We start from the raw sequence: 18,603 nt of genomic DNA, 5'->3' as shown, positions 1-18,603 counted from the left end.
GCGCCCTCGCGGATCGGGGAGTCCAATTTAAGCCGGCGGAGCTGGCGGAGCAGAGGCGCTGCGGCGGCGGCTGACTCGAAGCGGCTCGGGCACCTCTCTTCCTTATCTCTTACTCAAACTTCTCTGCTCCAACTCAGCTCCATCGCCATTGGTCTGACGCAGCGCGCGGGGACGTCAGGCGAGCGCCTCGCCCATTGGCTGCGGGGCGCGCGGCGCAGCTGTTCTGATTATCATATTTCAGCCTCGCTGCTGCCGTGCGCCACTGATTGCTCAGCGAGCCCGCGGGAGAGGATTTGGGCTCCTGAGGCGAGTTGCTCGGGGCTCAGGCCGCTCTCCGCCGATGCTCGGGCGGCCCGGCCGCTCTGGCTTTTGGCTTCCTTCTCCACCTTCTCCTGCCCCCTCCCTTGCTCCTTCTCGGCCGTGCCGCCAGCGCTCTCGCCTCCTGTCGCGCTGCTCCTCCGCCCTGCGCTCCTGGGGTCCCCGCAGTCCGGCTGGCCGTGTTGCGCGCTGGGCTCACTTTTCCGCCGCCGGTGGCGAGTGGCCTGGTGGGTAGGTCTTCCTGATGATGAGGTCCTTCCCGGGCTTTAGGAAGAGGGGCTACTTGGAACAGGCCGTTTGCCTCGTTTGGTTTCGCGCTTTGGCGCACAGCTCCGGGCCTGGCCGGGCTTCGCTGCCGGGTCGGGTGAGTTCCCGAACTGGCTGCGCATAGCGCGCTGGGAGCTGCCTAGGGGAGGACGAACCGGTCATGGGATGAATAGACCCAGAGGAATTGTTCGCTGCTGCTACCCCACTACCCCGTTACCCCTGACCTCAGATCTCCAGAAACGTGGGATGCCGGGGGGGGGGGGGGGCGCTTCTTGCCTAAGCGGAAAATCAGGTTGGAAGCGCACAGGTAGAACCAAGCTGACTCCGCGGACTACTCTCTCCTTCCGACCCGCGAGGTCTGCTTTGCAGTTCAGAATTAGGAAGTGCCCTAACCCGAAGCCTAAATGCAAAGTGATCGGCCAGTAGTTTAAAGTTTGCAAAGCGATTATAGCCTGTCCAGTTCCGCTCTCTGCTGGTTTCCTGCCCTTTGTTTTTAAGCAAACGTGTGCAGTTAGCTGGTGGTGTTTGATAATTGTAAGGACAAGTCTCCTCGTCTCTCTAGAGATTTTAAAAATGCGTCAGTCTAAGGGCGTGAGTTAGGGAGAGGTCTAACAGAAGAACAGCGAAACCCCGATTTCACTTCACTGGGTGTGTTTATCTAATCATTTTTCTCTCGGGAAACAACCTGGAGAGAGAAGAATGTTGGCTGCAACTCGCTGGTAAATAACTTTTCAATAATTTCTTACATGTTCTCGTCATATCTTAACCATCTCCCCAAAACAGTCACAGGAAGGCCACGAAGACCCCCACACACACCGCACTCCTCCAAAAGCTCCTAAATAGCTATTCCTTTTCTAATGTGACTGCCAGTTTTATCTAAAAAGGCCCGCAAACGCACGCAGTAGTAGGTTTAATTTCGGTGTCTCGTTGCCTTGAGAAAACCTGGTGTGTTAGGAAACTCCGTTCTTTGTATCATTCGCCAGATCTAGCCCTTGATAACAGCCGTGAGCCCTCAGCCGGTCTCAGTAGCTCGGTTTACAGGGATATGCTTCTCCAGAGCGCAGAGAGAAACTAAGATGCTGAATTTCCTCCTGATCTGGCTGGGGCTTTGCCAAGAACATGCATTTGTTTTGTTTTCTCTCAAGGAAAATTTCTAACTGGATCTCATCCCTTCTGTTTTTATTGTATCATTAAGTTATGTCAGAGTGCTTGTGTGAAATCGAAAGTTAGAGGTAGGTTGATACATTTACCAGACTGGGGGGGGGGCGGGGTGTTTTTGGTTTTTGGTCATAGTTTCTAGTCTCGCTGGTATGATATGCGTCGAGCCTTTTGTCAGGCTGCTTTTGTAAAACTGATGCTGGTAATGACAACACGAAGCAAATCTTCCCAGCATACGGGTATGTTTCCGGTACAGATAACCAAGCTGACTCTAGTTTTTTTTTTTTTTTTTAAAGGTACTATATCTCCAGGAAGTAAATAGAGAATTTTAACCAATCATATTCCATCATGCCACCTTTATAACATGGGATTAAACAACGGAAGCTGCCAGAAGCCTGATGACTTATATTTGAGATCCAGAAAGCACCCCCACTATCCATCCTCCTTCAAACCAGCCACACACACAGTGTGGTATTTTAACTCCCTAAACTCATAAGCTATTCTAAAGAATTATTGCTGCTGATGATAGCAAGTCCAAATAGAAAAGCTGGCGTGTGGCTTGGAGGTAAACCGTTAGTAATAGGCAATTTTATCATAATGATGAAGACAAGATGTTTTCCTTTCTTCAGCCCACACTGTTGCTGTAAACAAGTATTTTCTTAAGTTTCTAAGCTGTTAGAAGTAAAGATCATGCAGAAGATACCTTCCGTCAAAGGGAGAAATTTGAGGGAACCCAATTATGTTGTTCCATGATGGATGTACTCTGGAGTTCTGTGAGTCTGTTGCTAATACATTTTGCATTATAATCAAAGTTAGGATAGCAGGCATTATTGTTTCACTTCACCTTGAAGTTCAAGTGCGATCACAGATTATTCCCCTGTTTGTTTAAATGATTTCTATACTCACATTTAATGCATCAAATATATCTGTAAAAAAATTTTGTAATGTTTTTATAGAATACATCAAACTGTGATTAGCAATATTCCCCACCCCCCGTATTTGATCACAGGAGCGACCTCTTGTGTTCAAAGGGGGGATTAGACCCTCTCTTGTCAAAAATGGATTTAATTTTGACCTTTGTATATTCTGTTAGGTCAAAAAAATCTATCCTTAAAAACAGCAGTTGTGTGAATCCTGTTGTCAGCTCCTCTACTGGTGAGAGAAAAAAGAATATGAGTTCTTATTAAGTGTAGTTCCCATTACCTCCTGGCCATCACAAATATATTTTAGTGGTTTTGAATATGAAAGGGATACTAAGATTTAGTAAATTCCACTTGAGTCTGTGGCATTCACCCACAAGGGCTTGTACACACCTTCCAAAATGCAGCTTTTCCACCTAAAATGCCTGGTGGGCTCTTACAGCTGCGCTTTGTGTGTTGTTGCTTTCTTTCTCTGCTTTGATTAAAATTTAAACACTCCACATCAAACAATGCCAAATACAGATTCCTAAACAAATATCATGTTCTCAAGCTACGTTTCAAATATCTAAATAGGCTTTAATTGCAATTGACAAGTAGCATTACATATTTAGGATTTATTTATTTCCCAACAACTTCTGGCAGATATAAGTGGATTTTAAGTAGGTTCTTTGGGAAATTATGTACGGTAAGGGGGAAAACTTTTTCCTCCCCAGCTAACCAAGATTGGGAAGGAGAGGCGGCTTTGATCAGCTTTCCCTGAACTATGGATTTGTTTGGGAATTTATTCCCAGGGAGGTGATGCTCTGTTTAGGCCACATCAGGATGAGGCTTGAGAATAACAATTGGAATGGCAGTCTCCACGAGTAAGGTGTTCAGACATAAAAAATATATATAACTGAAGGATTTCTATTTTCTGATATCCACAAATACATAATTTGGGGGTCAAAATGAAACATGGACATATTTTATTCACCTCAGAAAATAGGTATGGAATATATGTATATTTATCCCATTCACACTTTTTGTTTTTACTTATCCTATGTAAGATAGGAATAAGAATAAGGCTATGCAAACCATCAGTATCTTAAATCACGTCCAAAGGTCAGATAAAATTACAGCCGTATAAAGGGAGTCACGATTAACCATTTATATTCCACCCAGGACCGGGTGTGGATGTTTAGAACTAATTTGCCTCTCTTCCAGTTGGTGGTGGTGGCTTAATGAGGATGAATCAAGAGAATCTGCACTCTAATTTCAGAGAAGGATGGAAGGGATATTCTTTATGTACCATTGGGTATGAAATGATTGTCTTTTTTCCCTCTCCTTTTACTTTTTTTTCAATAATTCTAAGCAACGATAATAATAAAGGCAGTTGTTAACAACAACAAACCTTTAGTTGTCATTCTTATTTTATTGCCAAGGACTCCTGCTGTGATTGTAGTTTTGTTGAGTGTCAATTGCTTTATTAACCAGTTAAAACAAACCGGGTGAATTAGCAAGAATTTTCTTCTGCATGCAGAGCTTCTTAGCCTGAATTCAGGTAACCGCTGTCTGTCATCAGCGGTTCTGCTATTCTCTACTGGCGGACGGCAGCCAGGGAGGCAGCGTTCATGTGCGGTCTCCTGCTCGGTTCCCAGTCAAGATAGAATTCCACGCTCCCGGAAGCGGCGAAGCCGCAAACCTCAGATCAGGCTTGAGAATGCGAGGTTCCACATCTCACTGCCGGCAGGACTATGACCAAGCGAGGACAGAAATTTGCACTCTCCCTTTAAAATTGTGCTTTTGGAAACATTTATGATTTCACAAAAGCGCTGGCCATGTCAGGTGAAACCCTCTTCTTCCTTCTTAAAGTTTTTTTTTTTTTTTTTTTTTTTTTTTTTCTTTTTGAAACCCTATGTGACGAGGAACAGGCAATTTTTAACTGGACCGGAGGTCTGCGTGGACCCCAGGTTGGAGTCAGTGAGTGCAATGTGCTAAGAGGTTCTGACCCAAGGACGCACTGAACCCTACCTCTGGCAAAGCCTTCATTAAATGCATCGGATTCTCGCGGGGGTAACTGGAGTCCTGAGGGGCGAAAAAGCCTATCTCCCAGGTCCTGGGCCGTTCAGCTGAAAAATACCACATCTGCACCGAATCTAGCAAAACACCCACGGGCCCACCCGAGCTCTCGGGAAACCCGGAGCAAGTTAACTCAAGTGTAGTTGATCAAATGACATTCTTTCCGAAAGAAGTGACACCCTTTGCCCCACTGCAATCCTGTCCAACCGGCAGCTCTGAATTTAGCGCCAAAGGATTGATTTCCAACGCGCGATGGAGGTTTACTGGGAACGAGTGGGGGGAAGGGAGGCGAAGGTACCTTGTTGGAGGTCAAGAGGAGGAGGAGGAGGAGGAGCAGAAAATTACCGGCCAAGCGGGGGAGGGAATTGGAAGCCCGGAAATCTACCACTACGCCTCAAATAACCTTCCCTCAAGTCTCAGAATTCAGCGCTCGAAAAAAACAGTCTCAGTAAGGTGTCCTCGGCTGGAGTCCTCGGGTAGGTTGCGGAGGTGATGTCAAGAGCTATAGGTACTTTCTACAAATAAAACTGGTGGCTAAAGCGTGTCGGGGCCGTTTACAGTATCTGAGAGGAGCGTGGTTGGCGGCTGTTTTTAAGGGGGGTGGGGGGGAGGCAATCATTGGTGGCATCTACCGGCAGATTGTGAGCGTAGAAGAGAAGGTAGTTTCGGGGCTGGAGGAAAATCTCCAAACCCCAGTAAATGGCTGGTCAGTTCGGAAGGTATGATTTTAGGGACAATCTTAAAGGTCGCCGTCTGATTCGACTCCGCGAAGGTGAATGGAGGATGAGCTCCGGGCGCGTGTACATTATAGAATTCTCTACGCCTCCAGATCCAGGGTGTTAAGAAAAATCATTAATTCTTTGCGACTTCAGGCCGAGAGGAGAATTTGCTTTGCCCCTCTACCTGCTAAATACCAGCTGAGAAAGGGGCGCAGGAGACGACCCCTTTCAGAAAGAACGTCATTTGATCAACTCAACCGAGTTAATCACTTGCCTCCCGGAAGGGGTCAAGAACGCCATCCCTTCCCCCTGGTGCAGCCGCGCGGCGCGACGTCGACCGCGCTACCCCAGGTAGCCTCTCATCGAGGGCGCTGGAAACCCTGTCTGACTGTTCTCTGTAGGGCTCAGAGCTTTGCGATCACTTTTCTGGTGTTTCCTAGAACCCCACTCGCCCGCGTTCAAGCACCAAAGGTCGCTAGAAATTTAGCCTGCCCCCGAGTCCAAGGATAAGAGGAGCGGGAAACAAAGAGACCCCCCACCTCCGCTCGCCCCACATCTCCGTCTCTCGGCCTCCTCCCTTCCGGATTTCCAACTTGCCAACCCCTGTGCTGGAATCCCCCCCACCCTCCCCGCGCCCCGTGTTCTGCGCTTAAGGGCATTTTTCAATTTCATCTTCCCATTGAAAGAAGTGGAAAAATCGAACTGGATCTACACCCCCGGCCCTAATTCCTGCTAGACTTGGGGAAAAAAACAACGTCCCGCAGACCTCTTTCCGTCCCGGTTGGCGAGCGCGGCCCCCCGAGAGAGGCCACTCAGTTCCTTCGTGAGAATCTGCTTGTCACGCGCCTTTGGGACCAGAGCCCCGGATGGCCTGTCTCTGTCGCGCACTGGTGGGCCCGAGTGGGGACCCGAAAGTAAAAGTGAATCAGGTCGCCTGCCCGCGGTGCCGAGCACCAAAAGAGCAGGGGTCTCTGCCTGCCACCTGGGGGCTGCCTGCTGGGAGACCCTCCAACCTCCTAGACCCTAAGAGTGGAGAAGAAAGCACAACCCTGGCTGCAGGTTCAGAGACTAACCCTTTGGGAAGGTAAAACTTTCAGTGTTAGGTTGCCCCCTTCTCTGTCCATACCCCAATCCTCCGGGCTCCCCTCCCAGATGAATACACTTGTGGAAATGAAAGAATCAAGGTACCATTTTAATTGCTTCAAGCCTTTTGTCAAATCATCTCTTTATGCCAGCTGCCAGAGGCTTAACTTGATCTGAGCGCCTACATTCCAGAAAATGGTAAGGACGACATTCCCCCTGCATTTGCCTTGGTGGCAGCATCTGGAAAGGATGGTATAGTTATTGATATAGAACACTGGAGTGAGTAGTTTAATTCTTAATATTACCACCAAAATATAGATAGCCCCAAGTATTCGTTGGCATTTTTTTCCAGGTTTATTTTATTCACTTTGTGTGGCAAATGTTTGAATTGGAAAACGAGAGAAACCCCACAGCGTAGATTCACCTCTGTGCTCTTCTGTCAGGCAGGGGACCCACATGCGTTGATTAGCCGGAGAAGCGGACTCCTTTGTTGATTTAAGAGTTCATCAGGCAAGAGGTAACAATTACCTTGTTGCATTTTCTCAATTCTCTGTTGTTGACTTGTATCTGGAATGCCTCCATTGTACAAAATTCAATCCAAAAATGAAAAAAAATTAAGGCAAAAAGGTAACAATGGTAAGACAGGTCTATTTTAACTGACTTTGTGTGTGGATTGTATATACCTCACAGATATATAAAAAACATTAAAAGTATATGGCATATGTTTTATGTATAATTATGTGCTAATGATAACATTATTTAATATTTTAATATAATTCCAGAAAGAAATGTTTGAAATGCTGTTTCATAGTACACATAACACCCTCCTTCCAAGAAAATAATTAGCGGGCTTCAAAATAATATTCAGGGTGCTATGTAATAAGAACAAAATCTGAAACTTCATAGACCAAAATCCCATCAAACATCATGGACCATAACTAGTTTGCTACAGATTAATTCTATAAAGAAATACCCTTCTGTTTTGCACAGTCTCATTTTATTTCAGTTGTGCATTTAAAGTATGTATTTTACCACTTACTATTCTGAAATTTCCGATCATATCATATCAACAAGAATTAAAATATGAATAAGTCCTAGATAATGCTTAAGGAATGACTACGATTGACTTTTGTGGTTTGACAGTATTGTGTTCTTCTTTATTTAGATGTAAATATTAACATATTAATATAACTAGATAGTTTCACTATCTCAAAATTTACAAGACATTCATATAGTGAAAGAGCAAGTATTACTTTCAGTAAGTCTACTTAGGGTCTATTATCAAAATATAGTAATAAGATTCATATGAGTAACAAATATGTAGCTATCCACTCTGCTATCAGAGTGTTCAGTCTAGTTATAAAAACATTGAACTAGTATATCATGTGTGCTCTCACTTGAATGTAGTTAAATTAATGCTTTGTCATCTTTAAGAATCCTCCCCACACTCCCTAGATATGTGTAATAGCCTAGGAAGATCACTGCATCAACTGTAATGCTAAATCAGATATTATATTATTACATATAACTAGCATCCTGCTGACTTTCACTTGAATATCAGGACTCAAATTATGTCTTACTTCAGAATGTGGCACAATGTGCTATTTTGTCTTCTTGGCTCAGTGTTAGAATTTTTTATTCACTCTCCTTTTTATGAGCTGCACAAACCATTGGGGATAGTGATGAGAAGCGCTGGATAAGTTTCATTGGCTTTGGAATCTCCTATGGTTTTTGACAAAATAGAAGTCTTTTCTTTTTAGGTCTTGATAGTGTGTTTCTTCCAATCCTGAGATGTTGATTTAGCTTAGCTGTCCCAAACATCACATGATGTGCCTCTCCATAATCCTGTACCCAAGTCATTGCAGATCTGCTGACATGATTTTGGATATGCTATGCCAGGGCAAGTATATTCTTTTGAATTATGCCAGTAGTGAGGAGGAAACATGAGTACAGCTCTCAAAGTGGAAGAAAAGGTAAGTGGGTAGAACATCACTCCTTTGAATATGGTGGTGGAGAAAGAATTGAGTGTACATGACGGCTTTATCAGCCATCGAAAGAGAGGATGAAAATAGATGTTAGACTAAGAAGAGAAAAGTATTCCATTTTGAGAAGGGTAAGAGAAAGCTTATTGAGGAAAAGGAAAAAGTGGAGTAAATGTCAAGAGGAACAAAAGAGAGGAAAAGGCCTTGATGACCCAGTTCATCTGGCACCCAGATCTTTACTAGCAGTAGATGGAATTTGGGAAAAAATAGACTTTATAATTATTTTAATCTGGCATTTATACTTTAAAACTCTGACTTAAGGGGGGAGATTTTTTGTAGACTATTTGGCAATAATTTTTAAAAGTTGTATTGCATCTTTAAAGGTCTTATGCTAGAATGCTTACCAAAAGTAAACTCACTATTGTTAAACTGAATCAGCACAGAAAATACAAACTAAAATTACTAGAAATACCACAGGATGGATTCTTACATTATTTTATGTAACTATTTTCATTTAACAACAAGATTCAGGACTCAGAAAGGAGAAAGGAATAGATCTGAGAAGGAATTTTATAAAATGGCTTCAAAGTTTTCCAGAGTTTTTGTCAGTCATTGCCCTTTCTACAGATTGGATTATATCAGAAAGTGTAATTCACATATTTGGAACTGCTCACTTAAGCTATAATAAAAACACAAAGGTGTTGTGAAAAAGCTACCCTATGTTCAAATTCATGCCAGGGAACTTGAAGGACTGCCAGCAAAATCATTGCTCTGTTAGCATTTCTGACCTGGCTTCACATTCTCCTAGACTAGTTTTTCTGATGTGAGAAGAATGTAAGCCAAAACCACAGGGGAGCACTCTTTGCACCCATGCCCTTGGGAAGAGTTGGGATGTCCAAAATTTTGGAATGGTCAGATACAGTTGTTCTCAGAATCTATTCCGGAGGTCATGGGGTCAGAATGTCTGCACATGTGCACAAACCAACAAGCCCATAAAAGCCTGATTGGAGGCAGCCGTGCCCCATAAAATGTCATACCCAGCCAGAATCCAACAACATTTGAAAGGCGTCTGCTATAGAGAAGAAATATGAGACTGACAGCGTCATCTTCAGCAGTGGCAGCAGCAGTGAAGAGAGATGGATGGGGATTAATCATGGTAAAATACTGAGCAGAAGAGACAGCAAATTCTGCCAAGCATGAATGCTTCTCTACTCACATGTTTCACAAAGTACACTCTTCAAAGTACAAGCTGATTGGTCAAGGTCAGGTTGATCTTTGCTAGGCTAAAAGAAGCAGCTGCTGAGTGTATCCCATGGCAGATGGAAGACACTTAAAGATTTTTAATGTTAGGGCTTCCCTGGTGGCGCAGTGGTTGAGAGTCCGCCTGCCGATGCAGGGGACACGGGTTCGTGCCCCGGTCCGGGAAGATCCCACATGCCGCGGAGCGGCTGGGCCGGTGAGCCATGGCCGCTGAGCCTGCGCGTTCCGGAGCCTGTGCTCCGCAACAGGAGAGGCCACAGCAGTGAGAGGCCCGTGTACCGCCAAAAAAAAAAAGATTTTTAATGTTTAAAAAAAAACAACTTATTTGTGGTTTAACAGTAGAAATACTTCTGATAACACACATGGTAATCAAAATTGCATTCCCTCTCAGCGCTCATGCCATTCACTTTGGGGAGTAACACGGATTTATAAAGGTTTTTGGATGCTATTAGCCTGTGGATCTTCAGGACTTTTCATGTATATCCCTTATGTTACTAGATTTAGAATGTTGCCTCATTTCATAACCTCTCCTCATTAAGACATCCTTTATGTAAGTAAAGCATTTACATAACGGCCTTTGAAGGACTGAACAGGTAGCTCTAAACGATAGCTCTAGGCAAGGCTACCACGACTGAAATAGCACCACAACCCTCCCCCAGTATCTATCAAGGGACACCGAATAGGTTGACTTCTTGGACATTCATAAAAGGCTTTTTAGTCTTCAGAGGTTTTTGTTTAGTTTTGTTTGTTGGTTTTCATTTCAAATATCAAAGCTGTCTGTAGGTGATTTTTTTCCCTTTTCCTTTACCTTTTTGCGTTATTATGAAAGTTTCTATAATAAGCAGGTTGACAATAAGAAAAAAGGATGGAAGATGTCAAAAAGGAAACAAAGATGGTGGATCTAAAAATGAGTGATATACAACGGAATACAACTCAGTAATGAAAAGGAATGAACTATTGATACATGCTATTACATGGATGAAGCTCAAAATACATATGCTGAGTGAAAGAAGTAAAACCAACAGATGGACATACTGTATGAATCCATTTATATAAAATTCTAGGAAATACAAACTAATGTATAGTGACAGAAATTGGATAAGTAGGGGCTTGGGGATGGGACAGGTAATGGATGGGAGGCAGGGAGGCATTACAAAGGGCCTTTAAGGAAACTTTTGGAGGTGATGTATCTTTTGGAGTTTCATTGTCTTGATTGTGGTGATAGTTTCACTGGTGTATATCAAAGTTTACCAAATTATATACTTTAAATATGTGAAGTTTATTGTTCATCAATTATACTTCAATAAAGATCTTAAAAAATCGACCTCAAGAAAGAAGCTTGAAGTATTGTGTTGCCCCATTCTTTATTATCATTCCTATATACTTTTTACAGTGAGGTGATAGGGGAAAGGACAAATGCATAGCATTGTACATGGTGAAATAAGATGCTTGAAGAGAGAAGGAACTTACCTCAGCCATTGCCCTGATTGGAGCTGTGTCAGCAGTTGATCAGGAACACCAATCTGAATTTTCTATTGCCTAATTCTACAATTTTAAGCACTTTCCCCTCCTCTTGTACTATCACTATTAGGGAGGATCCCAAGATACGCTTTCAAGAAGGTTTCCCAAGTATCCTGCTTTCCCCAAAGTCAAATTAATTCTATCATTTTTAGCACTTCGTTGATAATTTTTTATGATACATCACTTTCTATTTTGTTTAGACATATGTCTTTCCATCATTATCAGAAAGTCTTAACAGAGAGTCCACATCCAGTCCATTATTATAAACCATTGGCTATCTACAGATCTTTGGTGAATTATCTAATGGTCTCTCAGCCAGATGAGTCCTGCTGCCTTTGGCTGAACTCCTCCAGATGTCAGTGTGTGGCTCCCCTGAACAGTATTCTTGGACACTTGGTTCTGTCACCCAGCAGGTCCTAAAGTTAGCCTGATTTATGTCTGAGCTCTTCACACCCTTCAGGCACTGCCTTCAACTCCTGGCTGCAGCCCATGGCTTTCTAGACAGGCTGCCACATTCCTCTTTTTGTCCCTGTGGATGGGTCTCTAGCACATCCCCAGCTCACTTCTTCCTTGTCAACTTAAGTTGTTGTGAGCTGACCTCTATATCTGATCTTCAAGTAATCACATTGGTTCTATCTTTAATCACTCAGACACACATAGGCCCTTCTGTGGGTGGAAAGAAGGGGAAAGAGAAATGATTTAATGTGGCAGTGCTTAAATGTAAGATTTATGTCTCCATGTTTTGGATTTGGGGTTTAAACATTACTCACGAGGGAAGAGATCAGCTAGTTTCTTTGCCTGTAGCTTATATTTGTGGGTCTCTCCACAGGGAAGGACTTGTACCACATGGGTGAACACATACCTCCCTTAAAGTCAGAGAAGGGTATGAGGCATTTGAGGGCAGAGGAGATGCAGCAAGATCAAAAACACTAGTATTGACTAGAAACCTTACTTCATACTAGTTTCTCCCATCACCGTTCAAAGTTACAAAATATGCAATACAGTATTATTGACTGTAGTCACCATGCTGTACATTATATCCCCAAGACATTTATTTTAAGACTGGAAGTTTGCACCTTGTGACACCCTTCATCTATTTTGCTCACCCTCCCAGAAAACTTTTGTGGCAGAAAAAAAAGAACATTTGAAAGGCTGTTGCCAGAACAATTTTTTTTTTTCCTTTTCTCTCTGTAGAAGAGACTGCTGTTTGCTCACAATATCCATTCCTCTCCCACCCTGCTTCTTCCCTGCTAATAGAATCCTGTTTGGTGTTTTTTTGTTTGCCTATTGGATATATTCCCAGCTAAATCACTCTATTTCCTAACTTCTCTTGTAGATAGGAGGGGCCAGCAAGGTGTAAGTGGAGGTATATGTGTGGGTCTTGTGGGAAAAAGGTAGCAAAACTAGCATGCATCGCTCTTGCTCTTATTTCCCCTCTTCTCTTTGATTGGAACTTGGGCATTGTGGCTGGAGCTCCAGCAGCCATATTGTATCTTTGGGATGACCATGAGGAAGAAGCCAGGCACAGTGAGCAGATGGAACAGTTTCCTGGATCTCTGATTATTTTCTAGAGCCATGATACCATCTCTGAAATGTTGTGCTAGTTATTTATTGCTGCATAAAAAATGACCGCAATTTATCGGCTTAAAACAACACCTGTTTATTATCTCACAATTTCCTTGGGTCATGAGTCTGGGCATGGCCTAAGTCCTTGAGCAAAGGACCCACTTAGGGGTCCTTTGCTCAAGGTCTCACAAGGTTGTAGTCAAGGTGTCAGCCAGGCTGCATTCTCATCAGGAGGCTTGACTGAGAGAGGAATCTGCTTCCAAGCTCACTCAGGTTGTTGGTAGAATTCATATCCTTGCAGTTGTAGGACTGAGGTTTCCATTTTCATGCTAACTGTCAGCCAGGGACTACTCTCAACATCTAGTTCAGAACTTTGCCATGTAGCCATCTCCATAATTAACAACTTGTCTGTTAGCTTCCTCGAGGCCAGAAGAATAATCTCTTCAGGAAGGGCTCAGTCCTTCTTTTAAGGGCTTTCCCCTGATGAAGGGGGATGAAATCTCCTTTGTGATCAACTCAAAATTCAACTGATTTGGGACCTTAATTACATCTGCAAAGTCCTTTTGCTTTTGCCACATACTGTAACCTAATCACTGGAGTGACATCCCATAATATTCACAGGTCCTGTCCACAGTCAAAAGGCACATATAGCAGGAGGCTGAGAATCTTGGAGGCTGTCTTAGAATTCTGCCCATGGTCTTCCTTTACATTCAGAGGATAAACCCCTCGTTTCTTTCACCATAGACAGACACATCTCTGATACTTACAACCAAATACAATTCCTAACTGTTACAATCTCTGGAAATGTAAGGGAAAATATATAATGAAATAACTGAGTAAAAAAAGTAATTTCAAAATTAATACAAAAACATATGTTTGTAAATTTTTTTAAAAAGCCAAAAGCAAAAACTCTCTTTCAAACACCACAATACCTCTTCATTCCCTAAGAGTAGAGGCTGTTAGTCAGTCATTTTTCTGTGCATTTACAGACACACACTCCCATATGCATGTATTACATATATAATAAAACAATTATATTTTATACATATATAACACATCTATATTTATTTAAAAATTAATCATGTGATGCATAATAGGATTGTAGGATTGTAGGATTTTTATGTATGTTAATGCCTTCCATCCAAAGACCACCAGGAATTCACTTGTAGTAGAACAAGTCGGGTTTATTGTTTATTGCTGCAAGAGAGACTGCACACCATGGAGAACTTGGGAGTGTCTTGATAAAAGGGTATTAGAAAGAATTGAGGATCTGTACTTTAGTTGGGTGATTTGGGGGGGGTTCAAAGAAATGGGGTTTTGCACACTCTGGATTGGATGCTATCAGAAGGTGGGGATAATTTTGTGATTGGGTATCTTAACAATCTTTTCTAGAAGGAGGGAAGACCAGAAGGAAAATAAAGCTGTCATTGCTAAAGAAGCAGCACTCACTTAAATGAGCCAGGAGATATTTGATATTTCTGTGGTTTGTACAGTGACTTGGCTTTTGTCTTGTGAGTAGACAAAATTATGAAGTGGTGTTGGTCTTTAGAGTCACAGAGAAACCTCGCTTCATGTTGATATCTGTGAGACTGTTTTGGTGGGTCAAACAGGAGAACACTGAGTCTTAGGTGTGAGGGCCAGGCCAGCTTCTAGCAATACTGAGCCCCAGCTGTGTCAGACTAAGTACACAGATGTCAGGAGCTGCTTTTCTCATTCTCCCAGAGAATCTATCTACTGAGAGAAAAAGAAAGATACAAATGAGGTATATTGCATTGATTTGGAGATAGAACACTTATAAACTATCCATCACATGCATAATTATATATGTAGGATCATAATGTAGCTGATAATTCTAGACTTTGAGACATTTCAGTATTGTCTGAAAATATTCTATGTTGGTAGGATACATAGACACCACGACTACAAACATATATGAAATACATGTTTTATATATGTCTCATATATATACTTTTTAAGAGAAAGCATTACTCTAAAGGTATCTATAGACATGTTTATAATGTATAATTTATATATACGTTGTTAAGAGAAAGTATTACTAACTATCACATCCTGAATCAGTATACTAGTTAGGACTTGTAGGATTTATCTTGATTGGTCTTTGTTTCAAAGTTGTATAAACAACCAACTGCTGCTGCTAATATCAACAACATTTTCGAAAAATATGCTGAGTATGTTGTTTCCTTCTAAATATTTATCTTTTTTAACAATCTCAATAAGCTATATTTTGGGAAACTTTTTGGGTGGGCAAATAAATACTTCCAACTGAAACCAAATGAAGAACAGTTCAATTCTCCTCTAGCATTTATAGCATTCTTCTCTAGTAATCGAAATATCCTTGGTCCAAAATAGATCTGGGCTCTAATGATTTTTCTCTCTAAAGTTGGAGTAAGTGAGATTCTACCAGAGCCAACCAGCCTGGTTTCTCATTTTTATGTTAGAGAAAGAGAGCCCTTTGAAGTTCATTCTGAAGTTCCAACTGGAGTCATGTGTATTTTTCACATTCCTAGTGTTTCAAGTGTTGTAAGCCTTGTCTACAAAGTAGTTACAGAGTTATCTGAAAGGGACTGTGGGTTGCTTGTCTAAATTAGTTAGGATGACTTGTAATTTCTTGGAGGAAAAAGTTAGAAAATGAAAGTTATCTCTGAGTGTTTAGATTGAATTTCAGTATTCAAAGGATGAAATCTTCCACAAATCTATTTAAAGCTGTTGAAAAAGGTGTAATATAAGCACAATACTGTACCTTCTTTCCTATCCAAAACCCCTGGAAAGGTGCCATAGAACATGTGTTTACATCGAGTCTCTGCTAGAAGTGAGTAAGCAATTACCATAGATCAGTTTAGCGGCCAAAAGACACCCAGTTCATTATTCAGTTTCCTGGTCCTTGTTCCTGCCAGGTGTTCTATCTACTTCATATGCCACTTCATATCCAGGTTACCCGGTGAATCAAAGGAAAAGGGAATAGGCTCTGTGGTCTCTTGAGAAGGCAGAATGATGAAGCAAGTTGATTTTTAGCACACCTTCCACTTCTTTTTTAAAAAATTTATTTTTATTTTATATTGGAGTATAGTTGATTTACAGTGTTGTGTTAGTTTCAGGCATACAGCAAAGTGATTCAGTCATATTGGGTGGGCCAAAAGTTTTGTTTGTTTTTTTCCATAAGATGGCTCTAGTATCACTTAGTTGTCTTTAACTTCATTCGAAACAATTTTGTTCGATTGTATGTGACAGCTGTCATATCAATGTGAATTTTTAAAAAGACATCAAAATTGGTGAATTTTCGTGTAGCCATTTTACTATTGAAGATGGAAGAAAAAAAGCAACGCTTTTGGCATATTATGCTTTATTATTTCAAGACAGGTAAGAACGCAACTGAAACGCACAAAAAGATTTGTGCACTGTACGGAGAAGGTGCCTGTGACTGGTCAAACGTGTCAAAAGTGGTTTACGAAGTTTCGTGTTGGAGATTTCTCATTGGACGATGCTCCACGGTCAGGTAGACCAGTTGAAGTTGATAGCAATCAAGTCGAAACAAAAATTGATAGCAATCAACATTAAACCACGCAAGAGATAGCCGACATACTCAAAATATCCAAATCAAGCGTTGAAAATCATTTGCACCAGTTTGGTTATGTGAATTGCTTTGATGTTTGGGTTCCACGTAAGTAAAATGAAAAAAACCTTCTTGACCATATTTCCACACGCAATTCTCTACTGAAATGTAATGAAAACGTTCAGTTTTTAAAACAAATTGTGACGGGCGATGAAAAGTGGATACTGTACAATGTGGAATGGAAGAGATCGTGGAGCAAGCAAAATGAACCACCACCAACCACACCAATGGCCAGTCTTCATCCAAAGAAGGTGATGTTGTGTATATGGTGGGCTTGGAAGGGAGTCCTGTATTATGAGCTCCTTCCGTTGAACCAAATGATTAATTCCAACAAGTACTGCTCCCAATTAGACCAATTGAAAGTGGCACTCGATGAAAAGCGCCCAGAATTAGTCAACAGAAAACACATAATCTTCCATCAGGATAACGCAAGACCGCATGTTTCTTTGATGACTAGGCAAAAACTGTTAGAGCTTGGCTGGGAAGTTCTGATTCATCTGCTGTATTCACCAGATATTGCACCTTCGGATTTGCATTTATTTAGGTCTTTACAAAATTCTCTTAATGGAAAAATTTTCAGTCCCCTGGAAGACTGTAAAAGGCACCTGGAACAGTACTTTGCTCAAAAAGATAAGTTTTGGGAAGATGGAGTTATGAAGTTGCCTGAAAAAATGGCAGAAGGTAGTGGAACAAAAGGGTGAATACATTGTTAAATAAAGTTCTTGGTGAAAATGAAAAATGTGTCTTTTATGAAAAATGTGTCTTTTATTTTTACTAAAAAACCGAAGGCACTTTTTGGCCCACACAATACATATATGCATATCCATTCTTCCTCCTAGTCCCTTCTCATATAGGTCATTACAGAATATTAAGTAGAGTTCCCTGTGTTATCCAGTAGGTCCCCATTGATTATCAATTTTATATATAGTAGTGTGTATATGTTAATCCCAAACTCCTAATTTATGCCTCTCCCACCCCACCGTTCCCCTTTGGTAACCAGAAGTTTGTTTTTGAAGTCTGTGAATCAGTTTCTGTTTTGTAAATAACATTTGTATCATTTTTTTTTTAGATTCCACATATAAGCAATATCATATGATATTTGTCTTTCTCTGACTTACTTCACTTAGTATGATAGTCTGTAGCTCCATCCATGTTGCTGCAAATGGCATTACTTCATCCTTTTTTTTTTAACGCCTAATACTCCATTCTACATATGTACCACATCTTTTTTATCCATTCCTCTGTTGATGGACATTTAGGTTGCTTCCATGTCTTCACTATTGTAAGTATGGAAACATGAAAGACCCCAAATACCCAAAGCAATCCTGAGAAGACAAATGGAGCTGGCGGAATCAGGCTCCCTGACCTTCCACTTCTTATAGTACCGTGGTCTGCATGCCTAAGGAGCCATCCGGCCAAACTCTGAACTCTGTGGGTGTTGCTTGGATACGCACACTGATCCTGACTGAGCTCTAGTGCCCAGCATTGTGATCTGGACTATCATGCCGTAGGTCCTGTTCTCTCAGCCCTGGCTTGTGCATTCTAGATTTGTTCCCTATTTTCAGGTGGCCAGTCAGGTACCCTCATTGCTCTCAACTGATGAGCCTGATGGGTTGAGGCAGCCCCATATCAGCTGATGTCTGGTTGGTTTTCAAGCACCAACCCAGAAAACCCATTTTGAAGGTATCTGCTTAAGATTTCATAAAGGCACGCATGCATGAAAGTCTATTCACAGGGAAGGTCAAGTGTAACCCTTACTTGCAAGAGATAAATGAGGCATAATCTAATTTTTCTTTCCTACCGCCTGCAATGCATACCCCTATCATTAAAGATTATATTTGAATATCACAAGGTTGATGTGAACAAAATAAGGTAATGGATGTGAAAATGATTTGTAAATAGAAAGCAGTTTTGTTCTATAGGCATTGTAGTTAAGGCAGTATAACTATCATTATTAGTACTATAGTTATTATCATTGGTGGTATATAGTAGTAGCATTAGGATGGACATTGTAGATGTATGTTCCTGTTCAAGTGGCAAAGACTTCAGAATGGGAAATACACTAAAGACATAATTGCTAGTTAATAGATTGTGGATGATTATAATTTTTCTAGCCATAT

Source organism: Kogia breviceps, chromosome 4 (assembly GCF_026419965.1).
Source record: "Kogia breviceps isolate mKogBre1 chromosome 4, mKogBre1 haplotype 1, whole genome shotgun sequence".
NCBI lineage: Eukaryota > Metazoa > Chordata > Mammalia > Artiodactyla > Physeteridae > Kogia > Kogia breviceps.
Note: the sequence above shows the minus strand (reverse complement) of the source record.